Below are 11,943 nucleotides of genomic sequence, written 5' to 3' on the forward strand. Positions count from 1 at the left end.
GCAACTTGCAAGTTGTAAGGCTAATGTTGTAAGGTTTTATAAACTTGCAAGTTGCTATCTAAGTTGTAATAGCTACAATTCAATCCATAAGAACAACAAGACTCTAAATTCTCTCATAAAAAGTCTTTATTTATCTAAAAAATTAATTTGGATGGCAATTAGTGTTTTCAGACACTAATTATTAAGTTCAGATTAGTTCCTATATACAAACTGACGATAATTTCATACAATCAAAATACAGATTTATACCTTATTAAGCAAACAACTTGGTTTCCGAAAAAGGCATTTAAGTCATCATACAATAAATAATTTAGCCAGTCAATTTCTGGACGAGTTTGCTAAAAAAAATCATGCTCTCAGCTTGTTAAAAGTTTTTAACATTGCTGATCGTAAAATCTTCCAGCACATCTAGAAACATATATGCTTCTAGTTGTTTTTTAATTATTTGAGGATAGATATTATTAACATAACAGTAACAGCAAGAGTCCTAGAAAAGTGCCTTAATGAACTCTACAGCTTACTGTTTCTAACTTTGTATGTGTTGAATCATAAGAAACTCATTTTTTTTAAAATAAATTTGTAGCCAGTTGCTTTTTATTATTCCAAATATGTATATATATATATATATATATATATATATATATATATATATATATATATATATATATATATATATATATATATATATATATATATATATATATATATATATATATATATATATATATTAAATAATATTAAATATATATTATTGTTATATATCAAAACATTTCGGGGTTATTTATATTAAAATATAAGTAGTTAATGAAATATACCAATAATACCCAACATTATCCACTACTTAATTCTGATTGGTTATCACGGCACCAACATAATAAGTTTCATATTGTTTATGCGACACAAAGATTGCAAAAAGTGACCAACGGAGCCGTCCAGTTACGTAGACCTGCGAATTGTGAAAATAAAAACAGGTTGTAGATAGTGTCATTGAATAAAAGATAAAAATCATAAGAAAATATAAAATGTGAGGTAAGACTTTTGTGAAGTAGAAAAACGAAAAATATACGATAAGGGGACATGGGGAGAAACAACCAACGCTCCAGTCACTCTGTGTATAGAACGTCTATAGTCGTGATGGTGTAGTGCATTAGTGTGTCCCATTTGGTTGTCTCGTATGGTCTCGTTATTTTTTCTTTCACTTTCAAATCGGGTGAATAGAAAGCTAAACTCTCTCACTCCTTACGCTTATGGGCTAGCACATCAAAGCCAGACGTAAGACCTACAGAATGGATTTCAATTATTCGAATGCACATATTGGTCACCGTAGTCCACAAGCCATCACTCTTAGCCAAAAGAGCTACTGCCCCCGTGCTGGTGTGGAATGATGTGCAATGGTGTGAGATTTTAGATCCGAGCACATAGTCAGAGAGCGCTGATCCAACGTTCACTGTGGAGCTTCCGAATGAACGTGTGCGTGAGTGTCTGCGTAGTCATTAGGTTATTGAGCGCCGTAACCACATCCAGCGGGATAACCCAATGTCCGTTTTGTCGTTGTGGTGTACATTGGAAGAAGTTCGGGCTCACCAGCCACAAAGAATAAATTTGTTTGTTTATGCGACACAATGGTCGCAAAAAGTGACCAACGGAGCCGTCCAGATACGTAAACCTGAGAGATGTGAAAATAAAAGTAGATTGTAGATGATGTCATTTGGGTGAGAATCATAAATGAATGTAAAGGCTATTTTGTCGGAGGAATAAAATTTTAGGACTCAGGGATAGGGTGAACAATAACTCACGTTCTAGTTATCCTAAACAAATGATAAAACAATGATTTATGAGTAAACAATTCGATGTAGATCCGCTGGTTTTTTAATGGCAACCATGGCTAAAATTATCGCACCATACAAAAACATATCAGAATTAAGTAATAGATAATGGTGATCCCCCTCCTCAGGAATGCACTGTAATCACCAATGACGTTTCGGAGAGCCCGAGACCTGCACTATCGCGTTTGTCAGGGGCGTGTCCTTGCAACACTTACCACCTGCACTGCATGTTAAATATAAATTAATACTATATATCAAAACATTTCGGGATTATTTAAACCAAAATATTAGTAGTAAAAGAAATAACTAATAATACCAAACCTAGGATAAGTTTCAGGAGATTGTTTTAAAGCTATTAAACGTAACTGTATAATTATAAAATAATTGTATAATAATAAAATAAAAAGCGTAATTTATAATAATAAATAAAATCAAGTAAACATGCAATAATTTGGGATGATGTTATGCTTAAGATATAAAGTTCTTGAAACAAAAAATGCTATTTTAGTTGTTTATAGATTTTATATCACTAAACTGCTTTTATATTACGTTACTAAACTGCTTTTATATTATCTATTTATTAAGATCGTTAGTTGAAGAAGTAAAAAATTTAATCAAGCATCGAACTTGTGTATCGAATGTATATATATATATATATATATATATATATATATATATATGTATATATATATATATATATATATATATATATATATATATATATATATATATATATATATATATATATTAGGTACGTAATTAATAAGTATATAGATGAAGGTTGCCTCAATATTGACATTTCCAGTCAAATAAGTTATACCTAAGTGTCCCCTTTTTGCTAAAAATGTCAAGAAACTTTGTTAGCTTTTCCAGCCAATTAGACTTATTTGGCATACCTCGTTAGCATTACCTTAATATTTACATCTGGTTTGTTTATATTAAGTTGTTATTAGTCCTAAAGTTCTAACCAAATACAATATGATTTATCATTATTTTTGCGTTGAACTTTATAGAAAACAACGTAATTAGTTTTAACAACATCTTAAACATTGTTTTATATTAAAAATAAAATGTGTTTAAACAAATATCATCAATAAAATTTATCATTAGGCTGAGATAGATGTATTCATAATACATGTTTTCAGTTTAGGATGTTGAATGCTGGATTTGCTGATACCTCTGTTTTCATGACTATGCAACTCATTCTATTATCTACTAATGAGGGTACAGCTCTAAAATTCAGTTTATAGTTCTGAGACAGGCTAATATTAAGGTTTCTCGAACTCTGTGGTAGCTCTTTGAGAGCCGATTCCATCGACAGCTGTTAAATATCAAAGTCCTAACAGTGCCATGTTGCGCATGGATGATGTCCTTTTAGTGTGCATTGCCGAGACCATTTTTTGAGCCTTTTATTACGGCTTGGGGTTTATTAATAGTATTGAGCCATTTGATTGAACTAATAGATAATGTAATCAGTACTGTTTGTCTTTTTGATTCAAATTTCTCTTGCAAGGTTTACCAGACTTGCTTGCTCTTTGGTGGACTAAATTAAGTTCAGCTTTCTAATCTTTTAAATTTATTGTTAAAAGTCATCTTACTTTAATTCTTAAAGACTGGAGTCTTGACGAACTAAAGGAAGCTACATAATTAGCCTGGGCATTTATCTTCGTAAGAATTCACCCATTTCTAGGGAAACTAGGTTTGAATCCACAGACTATTCTTTTATGTGCTTTCGTTTAGCAGTACTTCACTCGATCACCTGTCTCTTTTATCTATACTATAGTATTAATTTTCATTATCAATCTCTCAGAATTTCTCTCATCTAAGGAGGCATTGTTTGCAGATGATACTACCCTTTATTCTTGCATAAATAAGAAGCCAATACTCTCTGATTACATGGAGAGGGCATTTAAGCTTGAAGAGGATCTCACTTCTGCTACAGCATGGAGTTCTCAGTGGCTGGTGAACTTTAACTCAGTTATTGCAACAATCTATATCTTCTTATATTTATGAACGGTATTAAATTTGATTCAGTAATTACCTTTGGTCTTAGGAATAACTCATACTTCAGATCTTTCTTGAAAACCATATATCGAATCGATTGCAAAATTAAATATTGCAAGCATTGTAAGACCAGGTCTTGCAGCCAACTTTCAACAATTGTCTTATTGTTGTAATGTTGCTTCTCTTTCTTTTTTCTATAAATAATATAATGAACGGTGTTGTTAAGAGATAATCTTCTTTCTAAAGAATTAGCTCTTGAGAAATTAGCTAAAATTCATTCTCGTGATACTCGTCATTCAAAGTCTCACCCTTTTACTGTCTTTTCTCCTCAATGCTCTAAAATTTTTTTTTTGTTCTTGTTTTTTTTCCTCGAATATCAGTTTTTTTCGAATTTGCTTCTTTTATCTCGTTTTCCTAACTCATATAATTTGCGATCTTTTAAATTGTCTGTCAGGGTCGGGGTTAATCTTTTAATCGTTATCTAGCTTTATAAACTTCGTCTTTTTTCTTCCAGTAAATTTCAACTCTAATAGAGGTTGTTGGCAGCATTTGTGAAAGTGAAGATGTTTAATATATATATATATATATATATATATATATATATATATATATATATATATATATATATATATATATATATATATATATATATATATATATATATTTACATATATATATATTTATATATTATTAAAAGTCATTTCTTGTTATAAGAAATGTTTATAAATATATAAATTAATTTCAATAAAAAAGGCAGCGTTTATTATTTTTTAAATATATTTTGATATAATGATATATTAACGATATTTCGCTGACCTATTGTGGTCAGCGTCATCAGGTAATGAAAAAAGAAAAAGCGTTACAAAATAACATAAATCGTTTAAAGAGGAAGATATTAAAAAGCGTAAAATATAAAACCCAATCAAATAATATAATAGTGACGTCAGTTAAATTTTTGTACAGTTTGCCTAATATCTTTATTGTGTCGAACTATTGCTTTATATATCTCCAGGGTTTCTCTAACTTTTCTTACCCTGTATTCCAGAATGACTGCCAAGGTCTTAGGATTCAGTCAGTTACAAGTACCGCGGCATATTGTAGAATGTTCCGTGGCTCCTGAACTCAACCATTTTTGATTTTTACAGGCTCTTTGGTGTTCCGCATCTTGAAATTTTTTTCTTTTTGGTCTCACCAATATATAAATTTCTGCATGAGCATTTAAGCTCGTAAACACCCGGATTTGACTTCGGTGGTAGTTTTGTTTTGTTGCTGCATTGTATGTATGTATGTTTAAATTGGGAGCTGAAATAAATATAACTCTGATGTTTTGTTTTCTAAATTCTCTTTGATGTTTACGGTCAATAATAGGTATCTTAAGTAGTTTAAGAAACTGCTCATCTAATTGTTTAGATGTAGTATTTATTGAAACGCGGTCTAAATAGTTTTTGGTTATTTTAACATAATTACTTTTATTATTGCCGTTTTCAATAATTGTGTCTATGAGGAAATCATTTTCTTGATAGAGATGTTTTTGAGAGCAGATTTGAACTTTTAAGTGATATTTTTGAGAGCATATTTAACGGCTTTACATAACTTAACATGATCAGAATATTCTGCAATAAACTTATTTTGAGAGGTATCGTAATTGCAATCTATCGCCCTTTTTTAGTGACTCAGCTACTTTTAAAACGTGTTCCTTTAGAATGGAGTCTAAAGAAAAAATTTCCAATTATTTGAGTCACTTATGCGTTGCGAAGGCCCATAAAAAGCAAGGCTACGTTCTCCTAAGAAAAAGATAATAACAATAATTCTTCTCAAAATTTGGTACCATTTTTCCGATTCCGCTTTAATTGATAATTCAATAAAATTATCAATACCGTCTTGCATTGAAAGACATCGTTCTAATTCATGCCATTATCTATGCTCATTACTCTCTTCATGATCTGGTATCATGTTACATCGATTCCGCCATTTGGAACTCGCTGGCTAGCCTTCAGTTATAGGTAAGGCATATTTGGAAACAATACATACCTTGGAACAGACTTGGTACTTTGTTACAATAAATTATATATTTATATATATTATTCATGGGCCCCTAAACTCTTATGGGCCCTAATGCGGCGCACAGACTGCACCCCCTCTCATGAGGCTTGAGTTAACTACTGCAGTATAATAACTAATGTTGTACAATTACTGTAGTACTGTTGTACAATTACTGTAGTACAACAACTGTAGTATAACTACTGTAGTAAAACTACTGTAGTATAACTACTGTAGTATAACTACTGTAGTATAACTACTGTAGTATAACTACTGTAGTATAACTACCGTAGTATAACTACTGTAGTATAACTACTGTAGTATAACTACTGTAGTATAACTACTTTAGTATAAATACTGTAGTATAACTACTGTAGTATAACTACTGTAGTATAACTACTGTAGTATAACTACTGTAGTATAACTACTGTAGTATAACCACTGTAGTATAACTACTGTAGTATAAATACTGTAGTATAACTACTGTCGTATAACCAGTGTAGTATAACTACTGTAGTATAACCACTGTAATATAACTTCTGTACTATAAATACTGTAGTATAACTACTGTAGTTATAGTACTGTAATATAACTACTGTAGTATAACTACTGTAGTATAACTACTGTAGTATAACTACTGTAGTATAACTACTGTAATATAACTACTGTAGTATAACACTGTAATATAACTTCTGTAGTATAACTGCTGTAGTATAACTACTGTAGTATAACTACTGTAGTATAACTACTGTAGTATAACTACTGTAGTATAACTACTGTAGTATAACCACTGTAGTATAACTACTGTAGTATAACCACTGTAATATAACTACTGTGAAAACAAATAAATGTGAACGAATCTTAAGAATTAAGATCGGAAAATCATAGTCTGTAAAGAGATAAAAACATATAATAACATCCAATTTAAAATAAAAAAAGTAAAAATTAAAAAAAAACAACTGGATTTTAATAAAAAAAATATATATATATATTTATACATGTATTTTTTGCCTTTTTATTGGCCGGAGCATGAAGAAAATATTAGGACGGGTGAATAAAAAAAAGCAATTTCTTTTACTCAGGGCTTTTAAAAAAACTGTTCAGCTTTACGTGAATAAAATTTTTAGGAAACTCTGTCACATTTTTATTCCAGTAAAGCTAAGCAATTTACTTTATAAACGCTGAGTAAATGTTTAGCTTTTTACGTGAGTAAAAGTTTGAGTAAAATTGCTAAAGTTTTTATCAACGCAAATCTGACCAATTACAAAGTAAAAGCAATTGCTTTTTTTTATTCACCCGGCCTATTGAGAGTCTTATCACCGAGCCCCGTTTACATATTGTCCGTCTTTGTCAAATAATAAAATGTCTTTTATACTGATTTAAAATAAAAAAAAAATGTTTCGTTTAATCCTACAAATATATTTAATAAATATTTAAAAATATATATTAAGTAATAATGAAATCGTTTTCTATATTAAAATCAACTTTTTAAAAAAAATATTTCAAGTCTATTGTATTAAAATCTAATTGCAGTAAGATTACGTTTTACAATTCTCTTGTGAGTAGTGTTCTTTATTGAACTTTTTAATAAAATTTTTCCATAAATATGGTCTTCGATATGAAATCCGATAAGAACTCATTTTTGAATTATTTCTTGATACTATAAAGTTATTTCCTGAAAATTTTGTTGAATACTTATGAGATATTTTACTAAAGTAAAATTGAAATATAAGTGGAGATATTCCATGCATCGGTTTAAACATTAATAGAAATATTTGGTAAATAATTAGTTTATAAATACTTTAGTCCTATAGATGATATAATTTTAATTTGCAACGCACAGTTCTGTTTGCACCAAATACAATCCTACAAGCATGCTTTTGTTTAATATAAGGTTTTTTGAGTTTTCCGTAACTCGTACATCCCCATGCAAAATTGCAGTAAAAAAGATAGTTGTGAATTAATGAAAAATAAATTTTTATTATAGCTCTAGTATTTGAAAATGGTTTTGTTTTCTAAAGCACGGAATTATTATTAGAGACTTTACTTTTAATTGATTGTATGCGAAACTTCCATGACAAGTTTTGATTTAGACAATTTTTCATTAAAAGTTTTAAAGAGATTTTTTATATCTTTGTGCGAATAAAGCAGATTAATAGATAATAATTCAAATGCTATTGAGATAAAGCGTCAAGCAAAATCTATGACAATACAATAACTGTATAAATATTTAATTGTAATTTGTTTTTCTTGTTTTATTTATTTTTTGTTCTTTTTATTACATTTTAAATAAGCATTTCATTGAAATATTTAAAATACAAATATATAATAACAAAAATAATAATAATAATAATAATAATAATAAAAATAATAATAATAATAATAATAATAATAAATTCGTATTAAAATTTATAAGATATTTACAAGATAAAAATAAGTAACGAAGTAAGAAACTTAAAATATTCCGTTGTAAATACAAGATGCGTTATATCTATTATATATGTAGATTACATTTGTTAATGATACATATATAGTTTTTATAAATTCATGCTTAAATAGAGGGTAAAAAGGAAGCTCACTAAAAAATATCAGAAGTATATTGTTAAATCTTCGATTGTAAAAATGAGTTCTTTAAGCTTTCTTTTAAAAGAAAAGTAGTTACTTTGATGAATGAAATCCTCAGTAAAATTTTATAAAACAATTTCATAAGAATGGTCAGCGATAATCAATACAAAATTTGAAAACATTTGTTTGAAAAATGGGCTGCTTAATAAAATTATCATTGCATAAAATGTATTTATTTTTATCTTTTGATGAATACAAATTATCGAAGGAAATCGGGAATGAATTGAATTTGTATTTAAACATAATACAAAGAATATTAAAATATCAAGCTCATACATATTAAAAACTTTAATTTCAATTAAAAGAGGCTTAAGATGAGTATAACGGTGTTTAAAATATATAAGACTTGCTACATGCTTCTGGTGACAATAAAGAGGTTTAAGTTTATTTTTATTTGTACTACCCCAAGCAATGTTTGCATAGTTTATGTGACAATGAATAAATGAGTGATATAATTGTACTAACTATTGTTAAAGTATGTTTATTTAAAACATTTCTTGCTTTGTACAATATTCCTATACTTTTTGAAGTTTTACTTGATAAGTTTTTAAAGTGATTTTTCCATGTAAGATTTTCATCTATACAAACACCTTGAAAGTTGGTTACTGTTACTTTTTTAATTTGTATATTGTCAATAACAAGTTGAGGCATGTAAATTGGGAGTTTATGTTTTTTGATAAGAGGATAGAAAAGAAAACATTTAGTTATATCAATGCTAATATTATTTGTAAGTCAATCAGCTTAAGGTTGAATATAAATTTTTTGATTGATGTAGACTCCTTTACCGATTCCGGTAAACTATTCCATTCAAAGACTATTATTAAAGAAGTGTTGTCTTACTTAAACAATTTTTAACAAACTCTGATTTACACGATGTTTATAACCTCTAATATTGGATGCTAGACCTGGTGTATTAATTGAATACATTTATATGTTGACTATCTTCATATCAATATATTTAAAACTTTTATATAATTTAAATTATTGTATAAGGTCACCGCTTAGTCTTCCAACTTCAAAAGTTGTTAAATCTATAAGATTGGAATCGTCTGCAAACAATATATGATAAAATATTTTAGAAACTAAAAATAGTTCGTTTATATACACTAGGAATAAAAATGGTCCAAAGATACATCCTTGAGGAACTGCAACTTATAAGTTTTTTTTGGTTTCATTTGTTCCATAGGTTATGCATTGCTTCCTGTTAGTCAAGAAGTCTTTAAACCAAAGTAAGTTTAGGTTGTTTACTTTGTAGAGTTCTAATTTTTTAAAAATGATTTTATGATTAACAGTGTCAAATGGTTTGGAGGAATCAATGAAAACGCCTAATGTTATAATAGTCTTTATTAAAAGCATTCCATATATGATTTATAAAATATTATTTAGTAATAAAAACCAAAAACATAATATTGAATCTTATTTTGCTTCTGATCTATAAATTTAATTAAACTATCAAAAGCGAATAATTAAATGTCTTCTTTAAAACTAAATAATTAAAAAAAAATCAAATGCAGTTACTTTAGAACATGTATTATTTATAAACATCTTCAATTTTAGTCATTAATTTAACAACTACAATACTAGTTTAAGGTCTATTCTGTAAAAAATTATTAAATAAAAAATTTAACCAATTTAATTAAAACTTTCAAGAAAACAATTTTTAAAATAATAAATTAAAATATTTTGGTTTAAGATTTATTGAAACTGGCATAAGAACGAATTGGCATTAGCTAGCCGAAAGAACTCGAAAAGATTGACATAATTACGAATCGGCATAAGTGCCAATCCTATGCCAGTAATTTCAAATTCATTAGGCACACTTATGCCCGTTTTTGTAATTTTTTTTGACTTATTCAGCCTCCCAATCAGAATCAGTTTGTCTAAAATTTTTATTTCCAACCATTCACTTAATTATAACCTTACCAAAACTAATTAAAACCTTTCCACTACTAATCATAACCTAACCAAAAATATTCTGATTAAGAAATGCTTAAAAAAAAAAATTGATCGTGTTTAAATACAAATAAAAGAAATCTTCTATTTCATAAATTGAAAATTTCTTATAATCTTTAACTTTTAAGGTTATGGACTACAATGTTTTAATCAAGCTCTTCAAAACAACACGCAAGATGCACAAGTATCCATAGCTACATGTTCAGGTATTGAAAACCTATGTGCAACGGTAATTTTGAATCGTTATGGAAATTTACCATTAGTTGAACGGAAATGTACAACGGAAAATATTTTTTTTCCGTGTTCTCTACAATGCGCTTTGTTTTACTCAGTTTCTTCTGATTGCACGGTAATTCTTAACTAAAATATTTTAGAAGCTTTTAAATTGCTGATATATATATATATATATATATATATATATATATATATATATATATATATATATATATATATATATATATATATATATATATATATATATATATATATATAAGCTGCTGCGATACAGATTTATGCAACAATGATGTTAGCTTATTATCAACACAACCAACAACATCGATTCGCACTGTGCAAACTTTTAACCCTTCAACAACATCAAAAAGGCCAACATCAATACCAACAGTATCGAAAATTTTACATTTTATTTCAAAACTACTTTCAAAAATTGCAAAGCTTTTTTTCTAAACATTAATTTTGCTTTTTTATTGTTGCATGTGGATTTAAATATAAATTTTGCAAGTCATAACAATTTTTAAGAAACTTTTTTTGTTTATATATATGTATATATATATATATATATATATATATATATATATATATATATATATATATATATATATATATATATATATATATATATATATATATATATATATATATATATATATATATATATATATATATATATATATATATATATATATATATATATATATATATATATTTATATATATATTTATATATAAATTTTAGTATTAAAGAATTTATGTAATTTTTACATAACTTTTTGTAATTTTACTTTAAGTTTAGTAACAAAATTGTGATTTTCAATAAAAAATTAACAAACCATGAACAATTGTTTTTGTCGCTTCTATTACTGTTTGATTGGCTGCAGTTTACTCAAAAATTAATATTATTACAACACATGGATAGTTAGATATTGAAGGTCTAAAGCTTAATGCAACACAACGACAAGTATAAATATTGGCAATGACTATAATATTGCTTTATATTTGTAGCTAAATATCGTATTTTTGTAACAATCAACGTAGTTTTTATAGAAAGTACCAGAACCAACAAAAAAAAAAACATTCGTTATTTTTTATAAAAAGTTGTGGTAATAGTTCTGTGTTCTTAACAAAATAACGTTAACCTCCATATAATGAATTTTTTAAGGAGGGTAAACCACTATACTAAGAAAATGACTTGATACTGTTATTTATAATAATATTCTCATTATTATTATCAAATCATTTTGTTATTATAATATTAAAAG

The 11,943-nt window shown here is 27.3% G+C and overlaps 1 long non-coding RNA gene across 1 annotated transcript in view; it reads left to right on the top strand.

Annotated features, from left to right (window-relative positions):
* Positions 1-10,819, top strand: part of LOC136089494 (uncharacterized) — a 50,273-nt gene extending 39,454 nt beyond the window's left edge. The window contains exon 3 of the long non-coding RNA XR_010643106.1: positions 10,577-10,819. This is a non-coding gene — a long non-coding RNA (uncharacterized LOC136089494). The remainder of the gene's footprint in view (positions 1-10,576) is intronic.
* The last annotated feature ends 1,124 nt before the right edge of the window (positions 10,820-11,943 follow it).

The sequence above is a fragment of the Hydra vulgaris genome, chromosome 13 (genome assembly GCF_038396675.1).
Source record: "Hydra vulgaris chromosome 13, alternate assembly HydraT2T_AEP".
Classification (NCBI taxonomy): Eukaryota; Metazoa; Cnidaria; class Hydrozoa; order Anthoathecata; family Hydridae; genus Hydra; species Hydra vulgaris.